Here is an 18,407-nt window from a genome sequence, read left to right as displayed (position 1 = left end):
CCTAATCCTCTCAGTGTCTGCACATTGGTTTGTAAGCAGGGCGTCGTGACACACCAAAACCACATAAATAATTAAAAACAGGTCCCCAATATCAAGCAATTTCCAAAACATGCGAAGAGTAAACATTGCAAGTGACATAGGGGATCATTATGGCCCTGGCAGTGAGTGTTAATGTGGCGGTGTGACCGCCAACAGGCTGGTGGAACAAACGGCCAGATTATGAGATTAGCGGGTTGGCTGCAGCCCACCCACCATTTCTTCACTCATACCACAATGGCGGTATGAGCCGCCAGGCCAGAGATGTGTATCTCCAGCCCGGCGGCCAGCAAAGTATCGCCCGTGGCATTATTAGCCTGCCTACCACCATGGCTTTCGTGGCATTAGCAATTTAGTGGTATTACTTTCAAACAGCCACCACAATGCCAATTTTGGTTGGAGTTATTTACTAGCATTGGGCTGTGTTTATAGCCCAACTACAAATATCACCCAGTGACAAGCTGGTACTTTTCTTTGTTGTATGTGTTATCTAATTTTCTATTGGTTTTCAGTGTCATGTGATCTAAGATACTCTGCAGAAATAGCAGGCTGTTGCTATAGGTGTGTTTCACAGAAAGCCAACCATATACTACTTTATGTACCCAGATGTGTGTGTTTTAGAAGGCTCTGTAGTACATGTGGATCTTCATAGCAGCAGTCTAGTTTATGTACAAGATCAATCCATCATTTGGTATTTTTGTGCTTGATTTGTAGTCAACATTTATGTTACCCAATTATAGCCTGCGTTTCAAAAGTTGTGAATGTAAAAATGGTTTCTACTGGCCAGTAATATAAACTTGCATTTGGAAGATAATTTAGGTTTGAAAGGAGTAGACATTACCTGGACTGGGAAAAGAGGTTTGAGATGGCATCAGTTACTCCCTCTACTTTCTTCTCTTAGTGCACATGAACATCCGCACTTCCGCACTTCCCGATCATCCACTGTTGTGGAAATTATATTCAATACTTAACAGGAGTGAGACTAGAAACAGAAATGAAGGACACAATTTCAAAATTAAAGTGTATGTTTCCCAACACTGATTTTGTTTTTTCCAACATTCATCAGAGACAAAAGTGGAAGAGTTCTTCTTAAAATGCCACAAGTTTTAAAAAAAACTTGCAGATATGTAAGCAAGACTGTTTCTGCATTTCTAAGAGATCACAGAATGTCCTCTATTTCTCATTTAAGTACAAGATTTTGTGAAACATCAGTGTGTCGTCCAGATGGAGCCCATTTGACCAGCTGTGGAAAGTATATTTTTCTTTCAAATCTTAAATGTTAGCTTATCCAACATATTTAAGTTTATTTTGTTGTTGAAACACCAAAGGTAATTTTAAGAGCCTTAGTATATTATCTATTATTTAATGAAAAAATTGTAAATATTTTTTACTATCTTAATGGTACTTCCTAGTTAGTACCATGGTAGTACTCCATCACATTTTCTAAACATGTAAAAACCCATAACACTAATTTAATCAACCATTACACACTGTCTGACTGTTCCTTATTTGATGCTGTACTATAGAGCATAATTCATTGTGCATATTTGATGGGTTAACACACATTGAAAGTGTGTAGTAATGAAAATGGCTACCATTTAATTTTAGAGAGGTTTTGATTAACCAATAGTAATCTGTTTTGTCATCGCCATTTACCAGGGTAGTATTATGGTGCTACTGCAGTGCTAAGAGCACCTACAGAGATATTTAAGTTATTTTGATTGAACAAGGCAATTGAAAGAGAACGACATCCAGGTCTGTACATTGCTGACATGATAACACAATTGAATGGTTCAAAAGACTTCTCACGCCTTGAATTAAATAAATGATATTATCAGTTGGAACTTGAGGAGAATTGCAAGTACATCACAACCTTTTCTACACTTATTGGTCTGTCTTGATATAAAAGACTATGGGTGTCATTATGAGTTTGGCAGACTCAGGAACGTCATGTTGGCGGTGGCAGTCGTACCACCAACGGGCTGGCGGAGAAGACCACCAAATTATGACCATGGCGGTATTCCCAAAAGAATAGAGCCAAACCACAGCCAGCACCGCCAATGCGGTCAGGCCGCCATGGTTGATGGTAGCCACCTGCAGGCCAGTGGAGACCATGTTTCTGTCAGACATATTACGAGGCTGCACACTGCCAAGGGTTCCGCTGCAGTCCCACCATCATGGAAATCCTGGTGGAAACCAACTGTATAAAAGGAGACACTCACCTTCAGGAAGCAATACTCGCCCAGAACCGAAATGGAATCAGAACTACAGGTCTTCCTGCTGCTTGCAAAACGACTTCGGAACCAGCGACGAAGACAGCAGCAGCAACCGTGAGTACACATACCCTGCTGTAAATTGTCTTAGTACCTACTCACACATAACATACCCATCGGGAACAGGAGGCGAGGGTGACACACACACGTAACCCCACACCGACACGCACACTCACACACAGCCACATACCCACACGCACAAACATAGTGCTCACACTACGGCCAACACACACACTCACACACACACACACACACATGGCTGAAACACCCACCAACCCACGGGTACACAGCACAGGCACACACATCAACACACAACACCACCAAACGACACAACTACAGCACAACTGCCACACCACCACAGTATGGTCAAGCACCCACAATACACACCACCACTTGACAAATCATACATACAACACAATGGTGGTCATTACAACCCTGGCGGACGGTGTTAAATCGGCGGTAAGACCGCCAACAGGCCAGCGGTAAAAAATTTGCAATTCCGACCGTGGCGGAAACCGCCAACAAAGACAGCCACTTTAACACTCCGACCACCACGGCGGTACAAACAAACAGCGCGGCGGTCACCGCCAACAGACAGGCGGGAGACAATGTATCGCCCACGCTATTATGACAGGCCAATCGGCCACCTTTTCCGGGGCGGATTCACCACGGATAAAAACGCGGCGGAAACAGGAATTCCAAAGGGAAAACGCTCACCTCTACACACATTCCAAGAGGAACAAGGACACCAGAGACCCAGAACTCCAAATTCTACCTGCGATAGTCTTCCTGCTCCTCTACCAGGAGCACGAACGCCGGCGGCGAAGACCACGGTGAGTACTGCACCTATGACACGGGGGAGGGAAAAAACAGGGACACACACACGCGACACCCCCACCCCCACCCACTACAACACACACACTAATGCATATTAATACATCACAGTTACACCCCCCAACCCACCCGGAAGAATGCAAAGACAATAGAAAATGAGTGTAACCATTGTAATATATTAAAATCAAGTAGGCAAAAAAAAATATATATACACCATTTACAAAATATATACCAAACATATTAGTCCAGATAGTGCTCCAATTAAGTCCGTGGAACACTAGGCCCACACGGTATGGGCGAGGCCCACACAAGATCCCCGACCATGACGGAGAGAACACTGCAGGGCCATCAGACAGCAACTAAACAGGCACCTCAGGGGGAGGGAAAGGGGGGCACCTCAGCCGGTTGAGTGCACAACGCCAAATCCACGAAAGGCCCACATGCCCACTGTGCATCCTGGGGAGTGCAAAGCCACAGTCTCTCAAGTCTATACAGTGGGTGGGTTGCCCACTGCTGCAACCTGGGGAGTGCAAAGCCACAGTCTCTCAAGTCTCTCCAGTGGGTGGCTTGCCCACTATTCCATCCTGGGGAGTGCAAAGCCACAGTCTCTCAAGTCTATACAGTGGGTGGCTTGCCCACTGTTCCATCCTGGGAACTGCAAAGCCACAGTCTCTCATGTCTATACAGTGGGTGGGTTGCCCACTGTTCCATCCTGGGGAGTGCAAAGCCACAGTCTCTCAAGTCTATACAGTGGGTGGCTTGCCCACTGTTACATCCTGGGGAGTGCAAAGCCACAGTCTCTCAAGTCCATAGAGTGGGTGGCTTGCCAACTGTTCCATCGTGGGGAGTGCAAAGCCACAGTCTCTCAAGTCCATACAGTGGGTGGGTTGCCCACTGTTCCATCTTGGGGAGTGCAAAGCCACAGTCTCTCAAGTCTATACAGTGGCTGGCTTGCCCACAGTTACATCCTGGGGAGTGCAAAGCCAAAGTCTCTCAAGTCTATACAGTGGTTGGCTTGCCCACTGTTCCATCCTGGGGAGTGCAAAGCCACAGTCTCTCAAGTCTATACAGTGGGTGGCTTGCCCACTGTTACATCCTGGGGAGTGCAAAGGCACAGTCTCTCAAGACCATAGAGTGGGTGGCTTGCCAACTGTTCCATCGTGGGGAGTGCAAAGCCACAGTCTCTCAAGTCCATACAGTGGGTGGGTTGCCCACTGTTCCATCTTGGGGAGTGCAAAGCCACAGTCTCTCAAGTCTATACAGTGGCTGGCTTGCCCACAGTTACATCCTGGGGAGTGCAAAGCCAAAGTCTCTCAAGTCTATACAGTGGTTGGCTTGCCCACTGTTCCATCCTGGGGAGTGCAAAGCCACAGTCTCTCAAGTCTATACAGTGGGTGGGTTGCCCACTGTTCCATCCTGGGGAGTGCAAAGCCACAGTCTCTCAAGTGGATAACAGTCTCCACTGATTCTGGAGGGTGCCTTGTGCCCAGAGTGCTTCATCCTGCTAAGGACAGAGGTAGTGGATGTATCTCTCCACTGGTTCTGGAGGGGGCCTTGTGCCCAGAGTGCTTCATCCTGCTAAGGACAGAGGTAGTGGATGGATCTCTCCACTGGTTCTGGAGGGGGCATGGTGCCTAGAGTGCTTCATCCTGCTAAGGACAGAGGTAGTGGATGGATCTCTCCACTGGTTCTGGAGGGGGCATGGTGCCCAGAGTGCTTCATCCTGCTAAGGACAGAGGTAGTAGATGGATCTCTCCACTGGTTCTGGAGGGGGCATTGTGCCCAGAGTGCTTCATTCTGCCCGTGACGGACTCTGTAGTGTCAGTGCCCATGGCGCTCATGGGCCAGCGGTGCTTGAGGCGGCGGTGCCCTGTTCAGCGGTGCTTGAGACGGCGGTGCCCTGTTCAGCGGTGCTTGAGGCGGCGGTGCCCTGTTCAGCGGTGCTTGAGGCGGCGGTGCCCTGTTTAGCGGTGCTTGAGACTGCGATGCCCTAGTCAGCGGTGCTTGAGACGGCGGTGCCCTGTTCAGTGGTGCCCTGTTCAGCGGTGCTTGAGGCGGCAGTGCCCTGTTCAGTGGTGCTTGAGACGGCGGTCTCCATTGCAGGGACTCAGCTGCTGGCGGTCCTTCATGGCCCAGCGGGGCTTTTGCTGGGGGTCCTTCATGGCCCAGCGGGGCTTTTGCTGGCGGCCCTTCATGGCCCAGTGGGGCTCTTGCTGGTGGTCCTTCATGGCCCAGCGGGGCTTGTGCTGGCGGTGGCTTCCTGGGCAGCTGGGCTTGTGCTGGCGGTGGCCTCCTGGGCAGCTGGGCTTGTGCTGGCGGTGGCCTCCTGGGCAGCTGGGCTTGTGCTGGTGGTGGCCTCCTGGGCAGCTGGGCTGGTTCTGGCCGTGGCCTCCTGGGCAGCTGGGCTGGTGCTGGCGGGCCTCTTGGGCAGCTGGGCTGGTGTTGGCGGTGGCCTCCTGGGCAGCTGGGCTTGTGCTGGCCGTGGCCTCTTGGGCAGCTGGGCTGGTGCTGGCGGTGGCCTCCTGGGCAGCTGGGCTTGTACTCGCAGTGGCCTCCTGGGCAGCGGGGATGATGGCGGTCTTCTCCGCCGTGCTGCTCTTCCCAGACTTGCCGGGTTTCTTGTGGCCCTTCCCCACCTTGGAAGGTGTCACAGCTGACTCCACACTCCCACCGGGACCCTTGGGAGCGGCTTTGGTGGCTGGAGTCTTCCCCCTCTCCCGCCGGCCAATGGCCAACTTCTGATGCTTCACAGGTGGGGGACTGTCTGTGCTGTGGCTCCGTGCAACACTGGCTGCCCTGGTGGCCGGTGCACTCCAGATTCCGGTGACTACAAGCACCACTGGTCCCGGAGATGTTGTGGCTGAGGTGCTAGTTCGGGACCTATGAGACGGACGGGGTGGGGGAGGTGTGGGAAAGAGGTCAAGGTTGGACAGGAAAGGTTTTTCTGACACACTGGGATGGGTAGCTGGAGGGGGTTTGGGAGTGGAGGAAGAGGTTGTGGTTGTAGGAGGTGTTCGTTTGCTGACTTTGGGTGAAGGTGCATGCGCTGGAGGCTGTCGTGAGGTGGATGGCTGTTGGGTGGGTGTGTGCCTGCGTTTGTGTATCTTCGGAGGGGGCGTCACAGACACACTGGGAGAGGACACAGGGGACGTGTGAATGGTAGTGGGGGTGGTGACTGCACGTGAGCGGGGTGTGGTGTGGGTGTGCTGGAGAGGGACGTAGTGGCTGTAGAGGTAGTGCATGCAGGTGTGAGTGTAGACGAGACAGGGAGGGAGGAGGGAGACAAGGAGGAGGGGGACACAGTGGAGGCAGTGGATGTTGGTGTGTCTGCATGTGTGTGAAGCTTGCGTGAGTGCCTGTGGGATGTGTGGTGCTTATGTTTGCCTGAGCTTCCCTTGTGTGTTGAGGTGTGTGCATGCTGGTCTGTAGGTGTGCTTGGGATAGGCTGAGGTACAGGGGATTGGGTCGGGGTGGAGGAAGTTGGAGGGGGGAGGCTAGACACAGGGACAATGGCTGCCATCAGTGCTGAGGCCAGAGTCTGAAAAGCTCGCTGAAGGGCCGCCTGACCAGAATGAATGCCCTCCAGGAATGCATTTGTTTGTTGCAACTGCCTTTCTACACCCTGGATGGCATTCAAAATGGTAGACTGCCCAACAGTGAGGGACCTGAGGAGGTCAATGGCCTCCTCACTGAGGGCAGCCGGGGTGACTGGGGCAGGGCCTGAGGTGCCTGGGGCGAAGGTGATGCCCACCCTCCCGGGTGAGCGGGCACGGGGCAAAGGGTGAGGGGCTGCTGGGAGGGCGGTGCTGGAAGGGGGGGTGGCGGCTGTACCTGTAGATGGGGGGGCACAGATGTTGCCGCCAACACAAGGGAGCTCCAATCAGAGGACGAGTCCGTGTCACTGGTCTCAGCTCCTGTCCCCGCCGTGGAGCTCCCCTCGCCCTCCGTCCCACTGGTGAACTCCGAGTCCGTAGTGTGGCCCTCCATGGCCATGTGGGATGCAGCACCCTCCTGCTCCGGTGCCACTGCTCCTCCGCCTGGTGATGCTAATGCACACAAGAACAGGGAGACCACAAAAAGGGGGATGACAACAGAAGAAAGACATGTTGAGTGCATGCATTACCGCTACCGTTGGCGGACACGACAGACTCACAAGCCCCCTGCACTATGCCGCGCTCTTGGGTTCCACTGTTCAATTCCTGGGAAATGGCCTACAAGGCCATGGACGACATCTGCACACATAGATGACACAGGGGCATGACTAGGTGTAGTTGGCACTCTACAGAGGTGGGGTGCCACAGGGCCTGCCTTACGGAGGGACCTTGCCTACAGAACTCGCCCTGGCCTAGGGAAACCCACAGCCCACCTCCCCCACCCAGACCCCTCCACTGCACGCAAAGTCAGCAGAATGTGAGTGTACTCACCCCCTTGTGACTGCTGTGATGCCCTCAAGCGCCCATACACCTCCGGGTATGCCACCGCCAGGATCATGAACATCAGGGGGGTCATGGTGCGAAGGGCACCCCTCCCACGTTGGGAGGCCATCCCCAGCTGAGCCTCCGCCGTCTTCTTGCTCCAGCGGCAAATGTCCTCCCATCTTTTCCAGCAGTGGGTGCTCCGTCTGTGGTAGACCCCCAGGGTCCGGACGTCCTTGGCGATGGCACGCCAAATATGTTTTTTCTGGTGGGCGCTGACCTACATGATTTGTACAGGGGGAACAGAAAGTTATTACCAACTGCACCGTCAAAGTGATTGGCCCCCATCCCTACCCTTGCCATGTGGCACATGCACTCACCGTCGTTTCATGCACGCTGCTCTCTCCCCCCTTCCTTCTTACATCAACCCCTCTCCACACAGGCATAGCCCATACATCATGCTCCCAGTGTACTTACCTGTTTGTCTGGAGGACCGTAGAGTAGCGTTTACTGGGGGAGGACCCCATCCACGAGTTTCTCCAACTCCTCCGATGTGAAGGCAGGGGCCCTTTCCCCAGACACTCGAGCCATTGTCTCTTCCAGACCGAGGTCACAGCAGCACTTGTAGTGTAGGTCCTCTCCTGTCGAAGATCAGGTATCGAGTGATTGAACAGATAGAAAATGGCGGTCACGTCAGCGGCGGTGCGTACCGTCAACGCCGGCGTACATTGTCATTGGTTCCTGGGACCCATAGGGTCCAATGTTAACCAATGCAACATTGCGCCGCGGTCTTCGACCGCCTACCGCGATGGTGTACAACGCCAGCGCAGTTACCTCACATCCCATTGTTCCACTTTAGAGGTCAGGCAGCCGCCATTTCAGGGGCCCACATGGCTTCATTTTCAACTGCGTCACACATACCTAGGCCTAGACTCAACACACATACAGGCCACTTTTTGAGTATGAATTATGTTCTGTGTAAGCTGTGGGTACGTACCTCAGTTGTTTGACTCTGTGCTCACTGTTGTCCTTCATAGGCACCGTCTGCTGGGACATGTGAGGAGATGGCGGCATCCTCCGGTGTACCGACCGTTGGTGGACCTGTTGACAATGGAGGAAAGACATGTGGTAATCATATACAGGCTTGACCGGGTTACAATCCAGGAACTGTGTACCCAGCTGGAGCCAGACCTGATGTCAGCTATCCGCCATCCCACAGGAATCCCCCCTCAAGTGCAGGTGCTGTCAGTGCTCCATTTCCTTGCAAGTGGGTCATTTCATACAACAGTGGCCATAGCATCAGGGATGTCCCAGCCTATGTTTTCCAACATGTTGTCCAGAGTGTTGTCTGCCCTGCTGAAACACATGCGGAGCTACATCGTTTTCCCTCAGGTGGAGGATTTGCCTACAGTGAAAGGTGATTTCTATGCCCTGGGACATATCCCCAACATCATAGGTGCCATTGATGGGACACATGTGGCTTTGGTCCCCCCCCACATGAGTGAACAGGTGTACAGAAACTGGAAGAGTTATCATTCGATGAATGTACAGATGATATGTTTGGCAGACCAGTACATCTCCCATGTGAATGACATGTTCCCTGGCTCAGTGCATGACGCTTACATCCTGCGGAATAGCAGCATCCCTTATGTGATGGGGCAACTCCAGAGGCACCGTGTGCGGCTATTAGGTGAGCACCTGGAAGCTACTCAGTGGGAATGGTTGTCTGGGTCGGTGGATATCCCTCTAGGTTAGTGTGTGTCTAACAGTTGTCCCTCGCCATTTGCAGGTGACTCTGGTTACCCCAACCTGTCATGGCTACTGACCCCAGTGAGGAATCCCAGGGCAAGGGCAGAGGAACGCTACAATGAGGCACATGCGCGAACTAGGATGGTGATCGAACGCACCTTCGACCTCCTGAAGGCGAGGTTCAGGTGCCTCCATATGACAGGTGGATCCCTATTCTACTCACCAAAGGTGTGCCAGATCATTGTGGCCTGCTGTATGCTTCACAACTTGGCTTTGCAACAACAGGTGCCCTTTCTGCAGGAGGATGGTCCAGATGGCGGTGTTGTTGCAGCTGTGGAGCCTGTGGACAGTGAAGACGAGGAAGCAGAGGAAGAAGATATGGACAACAGAGACTCAGTGATCCAGCAATATTTCCAGTGAAACACAGGTAAGAATACAAACCTGCCTTCTACATGTACTTATACACTACTACCTCTCTACTGTCTGTCTTTTTCACCCAGTGTATGGTCACTGAGTTATCACTTTCCCTTATGATTTCACAGATCTGGGTCCCACAGTGTGACATCTGGTTTGAGTCCTCATGGGCTAGAGCTGTGTGACATAGGTATGTTGACATTACAAATGAAAGAGCTTTTTGACACAGTTATTGCTAATACAGTATTCCGAAATCACAGACAGACTCCAGATTGTTTTGTGCTTTAAGGGTGTTTATTTTAGTGCTGAAAATTGGAGGGGGTAGCAAAATGGTGAGGGGTGATGGCGGAGGAATGTCCATGGCAGAGTCCAGTCTATTAGTCTCGCAGGTGCATTGCCCAAATGGGCATAGGAAGTGGAGCTGGGGCAGTTTAAGGATGGACAGGGTGACAAAGTGGGACAGTAGGATGACAATCAGGGTGGTCTCATTTCTTGGCGGGGGTCTTGGCATCATTCTCTGTCTTGTTCCTGGATCTCAGGGAACGTTTGCGAGGTGGTTCTCCCTCTGCAGGGGGTGGGGTGCTGGTGTGGTGGTCCTGTGGCGGTGCCTCCTGTCCACTAGCGCCGGCGGAGGTGGTGGGCAGTTCATCGTCCAGGCTAGTGTCAGGGGCCCCTTGTAGTGCCACAGTGTCCCTCCTGGTGTTGAGTACTTCCTTCAGCACCCCTACGATGGTGCCCAGCATGGAATTGATGGTTCTGAGTTCCTCCCTGAAGCCCATATACTGTTCCTCCTGCAGGCGGTGGGTCTCCTGAAACTTGGCCAGTACCGTTGCCATCGTCTCCTGGGAGTGGTGGTAGGCGCCCATGATGGAGCAGAGGGCCTCGAGGAGAGTGGGTTCCCTGGGCCTGTCCGCCCCTGTCGCACAGCAGCCCTCCCAGTTCCCCTGTGTTCCTGGGCCTCTGTCCCCTGGACCGTGTGCCCACTGCCAGTGCCCACAGGTCCCTGTTGTTGTTGGGGTGGTGGGTTATCCTGGGTTCCCTGTAGTGGTGGACACACTGCTGATTGACGTGTCCTGGGGATGGAGGTATGGGCCCGCTGGGTGGGTGCTGTGCTGGTGTTTCCAGAGGGGGGAAGCTCTGGAGTGGCCTGTGACTGGGTGTGGGAAACCGACTGTCCCGAGGTCCCCAATGGGCCGGGCTGATCATCTAGATCCAGTTGGACAGAGGTGCTGTCATTATTGTGGGCCTCATTTGTTGGTTGTGTGGACATGTGTGGACCCTCCTGTCTGGTGACGTTGGGTAGGGGTCCTGCAGGGGTATAAAGGCATGATTATTGCATCTGTGTGTGTCAAGGTGTGCAATGGGTGGGTGACCGTGTACCCCTGTGCTAGCATTCCTGTGTGGGACCTTGTGTGATGATGGTTTAGGGGGGTGTATGGGTATGTGCAGTGGCCATGCTTTAGTGATGGGTGTTCATGCTTTAGTGTTGCATGCAGGGCTCGGTGTTGGGATGTGTGGTTTGTGATAGTGGGACATTTGTGAGGAGTAGGAGTGATGGGGGTGAGTGTGAGGGTGGGGGTATGTGCTGGCATGCAGGTAGGGTGGGGGATGTAATAGTAAAGCTTTGACTTACCAGAGTCCATTCCTCCACCTACTCCTGCGAGGCCCTCAGGATGCAGAATTGCCAAGACCTGCTCCTCCCATGTTGTTAGTTGTGGGGGAGGAGGTGGGGGTCCGCTGCCAGTCCGCTGAACCGCCAGGTGGTGTCTGGAGACCACGGAACGCACCTTCCCCCGTAGGTCGTTCCACCTCTTCCTGATGTCCTCTGAATTTCTTTGGTGTTGTCCCACTGCGTTGACCCTGTCCACTATTCTTCGCCATAGCTCCATCTTCCTTGCAATGGAGGTGTGCTGCACCTGTGATCCGAATAGCTGTGGCTCTACCCGGATGATTTCCTCCACCATGACCCTGAGCTCCTCCTCCGAGAACCTGGGGTGTCTTTGCTGTGCCATGGGGTGGTGTAGGTGATGTGTGGGGTGGTGTGTGTGGTGATAAGTGTGCTGATATGTAGTGGGGTATTGTGTGAGGTGCGTGGAAGTTATGTGGGTGATGGTGTTGTGTGCCTGTGGATGCTAGTGTTGTTGATGGTGGTGTCTCTCTCTGGCTTTCGTTCGTGATTTGTGGTCGTAAGGGTTTGTGGGTGATGGGGGTGTGTGTTTTATAGTGTATTGAGTGTGTGGGAGTGGTGTGTGTATGTGTATCAGGTGTGTGTATTTGGAATTGTCCAACATGGTTGTGTTTTGTAAGAGTATGTGTATTTTGAGTGCGGCGGTGTGTCCCGCCAATGGAATATCGCGGTTGAAAGACCGCTGCGTGGATTCCTGTGTCGTGATAGTGTGGGCGTATTTCTGTTGGCGTGACGGTGGAGGTTTTGTTTTCGCCAGTTTATCACTGACTTTTGGTGTAGCGGACATGTGTGGGCGTCTGAATTTTGACGGATTCCGAACTGTGGGTCATAATAGCTGTGGCGGAATTCCGCGGCCGCATCTGTGTAGTGGCGGTCTTCTGCACGGCGGTAAGCGGCTTTTACCGCCAATGTCATAATGAGGGCCAATGTACCAACACCAGAGAACAAACACACTCAATCACACATCCAAACAACGAGGCATACGTCATACTCTGCAAACACACGACATTTGATCTGACATACCAATCTCCACACACACTCATGCACACAGTACAAACACACAAAGGCACGCAGCACTGCAAATAACACATCTACACAAATACCACACAATACCAACACAACAACATATCCCCAACCTACAGATGCCCATCACTCAATACACATCCATCACTGAGGGACATATGCACTGCACACCACCACACATGCTGCCCAGACACAACTGGTAGCACAACCACTACTCACACAAAACTTACTCATACACAAACAAAATCAGCCAAGACCAAACCTGCCCTAAGAAAATGATAGCAGGACAAAGATGTGATCTTTGAACCAACAACAGGTTGGCCGTTATATATATAAATAGTAAAAAATATGTATATATACATCATAATATACAGAGATAAAGGCCATAGGTCAGTCCAAATCTTACAAGTATAAGTTGCACATATGGCACTTGTATCTGCCCCTAACTTGACTCCTGACTGCCATGAAACCTCCACAGGTAGGGGCATCAAGGGGGTGGCGGGCACCTCAGGGATTGGGGGGGGGGGGCAAGGGGAGTTTGGGCTTAGGGTTGGGAAGGAGATCTTTGGACTTGGGTTGGCTGGGCTCAGGTTGAGGCTTAGGGGAGGGTTGGGACCCTTGAGAGAGGCAGACTTCTTCTTGGTGGGGGCATGGGTACTTGCAGGGGGGGCAGGGGAGGTGGAAGGGCTAGACTTGGGGAGGGAAACAGAGTATTTTGGGGTCACACTAGGTTGGATAGGAGTTGGTAAAAGGTTTAACTCCAAGAGAAAAACATTCTTTGACACACAGGGATGGTCATGGCAAAAGGGTGTGGGTATGGAGGGCGAGGGAGAGCTTGTCTGAGGTGTTTTGGTGGATGTGGTGGGTGCATGTGTCTGTGAGGTATGCATGTGGGTGCTGAGTGTCTGTTGGGTGGGTGAGTGTGGGGGTTTGTGCATCTTAGGAGAAGAGGGGGTAGAGGTGCTGGGAGATGCCGTGGTGGATGGGTGAGTGTCTGTTGGGGTGGTGACTGCAGGCATTGTGGATGTGCTGCCAATAGACACATCTGCGGATGTGGTGACTGGGGTGGATGTCTGAGGGTCTGCTATTGTGCTAATTGAGGGTAGGATAGGTGGTGTGGCTGTATCATTGAATGTTGTTGTGGTGACTGCAGGTGGGTCAGGTGTTGTGTATGTGATGCTGGGGGTGGTGGGGGTGTCAGGGCAGGAGGTGACTGTTGATGTACGTGCATGTGAATGTTGCTTGTGTATATGCCTGTGGTGGGTCTTGTGGTGGTTGTGTTTGCCTGCTCTACCCTTGGATGTTGAGGTAGATGCATGCCTGTCTATTTGTGAGCTGTGGCTGGGTCGGGGAAGAGGGGTTTTGGGATTGGGAAGAGGAAGGTGGAGGGGGACGGAAGACAAAGGGTGACTGGCTGCCATCAGTGTGGAGGCCAGAGCCTGAAATGATCTCTGTATGCCTGCCAGTGCACAGTCAATGCCTCCAGGAGCACATTACTCTGTTGTATCTGAGTTGCCAGTCCCTGGATGGCATTCACGATGGCTGACTGACCCAAGGAGATCACCTCAGGAGGTCAGTAGCCTCCTAACTGAGGGCAGCAGGGCTGACAGGGGCAGGGGCAGAGGTGCCTGCAGCAAAGGAGACACCCAGCCTCTTGGGTGAGCGGGCACAGACAATTGGGTGGGGAGCTACAGGGAGGGCAGTGGTAGAAGGGGGTGGTAGACAAAGATGGTGCTAGGGTGGTCCAAGATGGGTCTGCCACCACCCGGGAGTGTCCACTGGAGGACGATTCCGAAGATGATGTGCTGGATCTAGTCTCCTCCGTGACACTCCCCTTGCCCTCTGAGCCACTGGATCCCTTGCTGTCGGTGGTATCAGCACTCTAGATCCAGTGGCCGGCAGCATCCCCACTCACCTGTGGCCTGTCTCCTTCACCTGCTGATGCTGATGCACACAAACAGAGAGAGAGGGAGGGAGATATAAAGAGGGAGAGAGAGGGTCATCACATTCTTCACATACACACATTACAACATGCACAACTGTAGGTATATATTTCCTGGCAAGGTAATCCAATGTTGAAATCCACAGATCCTACATCATGACAAAACATGTTACTTCTATCTACCCCATTTGACATCTCTCTCACCGACATCATAATCCATATAAGGTAGCACAACCAGAACATCCCATTAAATCATCTATAAGTCTATATGAGCATGCTCATCATGCCCTGGCTAAAGCTGATATATTGTCCTAATCCAGGTCTTAATTGTGCATTATCTTATCACCTTTATGAAACCATATCATGCATATTCTGAATTTACACCTGACAAGTCCATTATCATAAATCATGTTCCATGCTAATAAAGACAACTTTTTTTCACAAACGACACAGCACCTGCCATTCCAACCACATGTCTAGCTAATCCCTCTGTACATATATGACACAATGGTAACTATCTCTGATGAAGACACAACATGTGGCAGTCCCATACAGTTGACAGCACATTTTTACGTTCCATGTCTGGAGACCAGCTATGTCACTACATGTACCAAATCTTACAGGAATAGCTGCAGTCACTATTCACAGATATTCCATATCACACCAGAAATGCATGTACAGCTACAGTGGCCTACCTAGCGCACGTAAGACATCCACTGACAATCACATAGTGGATAGTTACAACAACTAAACAAAGGACAGCCTACTAATTCCTAATAGGGCACATTGCATTCCACCTTATATGCAGATACAGAGCTACGGAATTACAACATGAGTACAGCAGAATCACTCACACCATTCCTGACATGTGAATTCCAGTAGCTAAGTCCACACAACACACATATCCCTCTGAAAAGACATGTACACATGATGTACACATGGACCTACATAACTGCCATTGCACTGATAACATATCCCACTACAACAACATCTTTATGAGAAATAGTAGTACAGCTAAACCATGACATCTTGAAATATGAGGTGAGCCAACACCAATTACTGTCCAAACTGCCCACACCAGCTAGGCTAAGGGTATCAATGATTGTCCCACTCTACAAGATCTGCCCCCAATTAACCATTGAGATATGATGTAGGCAGCTAGTACCATATGTTATACTCTTATTGGTAGGGCACTGGCACATATAGCATGGACATTGCACAGTGTCAAAGTATAGGGCAGCCTACCCACTTACCTCCTCCAAAACAAAGGCATTGGGATAAAAGTGATTTGCACACATTTGAATTGCATGGAAATGCTTGCAAGGGCAAATGGACAAAATCAGACACCCATAGTTGGATGTCATTCCATTACTACCTTTACATACCCCATAGTTTGATTATGAAGGGACAACCCCATATGAACAGTCTAATACTGCCCATACCTATTAACTGAATGAGATGCCAGCCTCACCTGGAGTCAATACCTGTACCAGGACACAGGGTAACTAGACCCTGTACCACATTTGTCAGGCACTATGTAGCACATACAGCTGATCTTAACAGATGGGAGTGGTCTGACACTTTAGAGCTACATATTCATATAATTAGATTAATGGACCTCGAAATACTAGATGGGTAGGATTATACAGCAGCTTACATACATATATATGGTTGGGTAGATTCACACATGTGCCACTGTCAATTCTGCATCTCCACATGCAGTCATAGATATTCCTTGACACATGTGCAACGCCAAGCCAGATCTCATCTTTTAGTCAGGCAACTTGAGTACAATGTATTCCCAATAGTCAACATACATGTAACACCTAATACAGTGTCACAGGTGCTAAAGTGTGACAGCAAACACCTAATTACCACAGTAAAGTACATGGAGTCAGTCAGTACTTACCCCCTTGTGGCTGCTGTGCTGCCCTCAAATGCCCATCCACCTCAGGGTAGGCCATGCCAAAATGCAGGCCATTAGGGACGTCGGTGCCCAACGAGTACCCATCCCTTGTTGAGAGGACATCCCCAGCTGGGCCTCAGCAGTCTTCCGGGCCCAGCATCTCAGGTCTTCTCACTACTTTCTGCAATGGGTGCTCTGCCGGCTGTGAACCGCCACGGTCCGCACTTGCTTGGCATTGGCACGCCAAATCCTCTTCTTCTGATGGGCGTTGACTTGAATGGATGACAAAGACAAAAGGAGGTCATGTACATGTGCGCCATACCATCAGAAGTGGTCAGTACACATCAGTCACAGCAAGTAGGCACACATACCAATCATCTCTGCACACACGCTTCCACATTATGCCACCTGTATGCATCAACACCCTCACAAGTTCACATGCCCGATGCAATGTCACACGGAACACCTATCACACAGAGCTAGGACAATGGACTCACCTGCTCCTCTGGTGCCCCATATAGCTGTCAATACAGGGGTAGGAGCTCTTCCACCAGCCTCTCAAGCTCCTTTGGGGTGAAGGCATGGGGGCCTGTCACCTGCAGGATGTGGCATGATGACTCCCAGAGGCAGTACACAGCAGCTCACGTCGTGGAGTTATTGCTGGCAACAGTGTCAGGAGTCAAGTGAGCAATAGTGCAGAAGATGGCGATCACGGCTGGCACGTACATGACCATCATCTCTGGCGTACATCATCAATGGGCTAAGTCTGCCAAAGACATCAATGTTTTCTAGTGGCAAGTTACATGGCGGTTGCGACTGCCTACCGCCATGACGACGTCTGCCTGGGGACTTAGGTCACTTGCACCTGTCCAGTCCAGTAGGTCAAGCACCTGCCATTTTGGGCACATTTCATAGATAGAAGTGTATTCTAATCTGTGTCATTCACTTAATACCCTAAAGTGCTGTATATCAGTTTGTAGTACCATCAAGCTTGTGTAACATAATGTGCAAATGTGAAGTAAAAGCTGTGTTGAGTGAGTAAATATGGCTAAAACCAAGTACAGCTACTCAGAGTTGCTTCGTCCATGGAAAGACATTGATCTTCACCAAAACATATGTTTGATTAGTGTAGGACAGCTACATCTTACACACATATGCTCTAACAGCAGTATCATATGTTCAATCCCATTATCATAGTTGCCAGTGTGCACCAAGGAGGGTGAAATCTGTGCATACCTATAGGCTGTATTGTACATGCCAGATGTGCTAGGTGTCCTATACAGATGTTCGTTGTGAGGTGATAAACAAAGTGTACATGATGTTTGCATACTGCAGAAATCATAGTATTTTCACTTCTCTCAATATAGTTATCCTGCCATGAGGAGAGTGATACAACCACCAGTTTACCGTCCACTAATAGACCTGCACACCATGGAGGAAAGGCATGTCATCCATACATATCGTCTTAATCGTCATACCATCTGGATCTATGTACTCAGTTGGAGCCAGATCTCATGCCTACCATTTGCAATCCCTATGACATACCTCCCATCGTTCAGGTCTTCCTGGCCACAGGCTCCTTTCAGAATACAGTGGCTTTAACAGGCAGGGATGTCTCGGTGGTCCATGTTCAGTCTGGTTTTGAAGGATTGTTGAGACACCTGGACAGCTACATCAGACTTTTATGAGATGGGACACATTCCTCATGTGGTAGTGTAGCCTTGGTCCCTCCCAGTGCAAATGAACAGGTGTATAGTTGCAGGAAGAACTACCACTCAGTCAACGTTCATGTGGCGTGTTTGGCAGACCACTACATCTCACAAGTCACAGCCAGTATCCAGGATCTGTGCATGATTCCTACATCATGCAGAACAGCTATGTCCCACAGCTAATGGCATGACTCCATACAGAGAGGGCCTGGCTGGTTGGTAAGTTTCCACTGTATTGTGTGTGAGTGAGTTATGTCTCCTTTCATCACAATATAGCCAGACGCACATACAGATTTTGAGTTGTTTAACCAATGTGTTCACAGGTGACTCAGGTTATCCAAACCAGCCTTGGCTGTTGTCACCAGTGAGGTACCCAACCACGCCAGGGGAACACCATTTTAGCGAGGCCAATGGGAGGA

This window comes from Pleurodeles waltl, chromosome 8 (genome assembly GCF_031143425.1).
Source record: "Pleurodeles waltl isolate 20211129_DDA chromosome 8, aPleWal1.hap1.20221129, whole genome shotgun sequence".
Taxonomy (NCBI): domain Eukaryota; kingdom Metazoa; phylum Chordata; class Amphibia; order Caudata; family Salamandridae; genus Pleurodeles; species Pleurodeles waltl.
This window is presented reverse-complemented; position numbering follows the sequence as displayed.